Here is a 1,227-nt window from a genome sequence, read left to right as displayed (position 1 = left end):
TTTTTAAATAAAATAGTACTACAATTTCAATTTTAAAAATATATGCCATGCATTCATAGATACAATGTTTTTGGGTGATTTTAGTGCTTTCTTCGCCATTCTCTATCTCATAAAGTAATCAAGTTTTGAATTCACTCTAAAATGATTTGTCAATATACTTTGTAATCAAGATATACTGAAAATTCATTGATAGAAGTAAGATAATTAAGAAAAAAATCAGCAAATATATAGTAAAGTATATCTCTAATAACAATAATTTTTTATGTGCCTCTATAATGTGTATCATTTTACTTTCTCTTAGGTGCAACTGTCATAACTGTATTGACATACCAACTGCCATAGAAAGGAGATGCTGCCACAGATTTGGGGTGTACCAGCTCAAACTAGAGGAAGCAGACATCACCTGCATTACAAAGCACGAAGCTTTTCAAGTCAATTGCCTCAACAGGCATGTCCTCGATGTTTAATGAGTATTTGGACTACAATGGTCCAATAGGAGATGAAAAACCAGTCCATGAGTAAGTTTTATATTTATTCCTTGTCATTAAAACAAGGCAGCTCAAAATGTTTGATCTTAATTTGTATCTCTGTTTTGATTATGATGAAATGGTACAGAACTTATACAAAATAGTCAATGAAATAGCATAAAAAGATAAAATTTCCTTGTGCAATAAGAATTTTAAACAATAATTTTTGTTTGTCCATACTGATTTAATTAATGCCATGGCTTATATATTTTTCAGACTCTACCGCTACATTGCGTATAGAAGATACACAAGATGGTTTTGGCATCGCCTTGGTAAGAAAATCAGAAAAGTGATTCCAGCATGTGTTGTGAGTGCCATTCGTACCTCACTCCCCTCATCGGAGTACACTGTGTTCCAATATACTAGGAACTACTGAGTGATATTAAAGACAAAAGTTGACAAAGTGTAACAATGATTTTGCCTTGTTTAAAAACAATATAAACTGCAATTGACAATAACATTGTGTTGTGCACACATATAGTAACATGCCACATTTAAAATGTCAAAAAACAGCAGCCGTTATTATCTAAATGATATTTAAAAAAAAAAACAACCATATTATTGTATTGTAATGAACACACACTCAAAAAAAATATTACTTACTTTTACTCAAATCAAGTAAACAAGTTACTTAATTTAAGTAATTTTTAAGTAAAAAAGTTTGTCACCATAGCAATCATGTTAAGTAATTTATAATATT

At 30.1% G+C, this 1,227-nt stretch overlaps 1 pseudogene; it reads left to right on the top strand.

The window, feature by feature from the left end:
• The first annotated feature begins 275 nt into the window (after positions 1–275).
• On the top strand, positions 276–929 carry LOC133198357 (uncharacterized; annotated as a pseudogene).
• Positions 930–1,227: the final 298 nt, after the last annotated feature.

This window comes from Saccostrea echinata, unplaced genomic scaffold (assembly GCF_033153115.1).
Source record: "Saccostrea echinata isolate AGI-Se365-2 ecotype Australia unplaced genomic scaffold, CSIRO_AGI_Sech_v1 ptg000033l, whole genome shotgun sequence".
NCBI lineage: Eukaryota > Metazoa > Mollusca > Bivalvia > Ostreida > Ostreidae > Saccostrea > Saccostrea echinata.
This window is presented reverse-complemented; position numbering and strand designations above follow the sequence as displayed.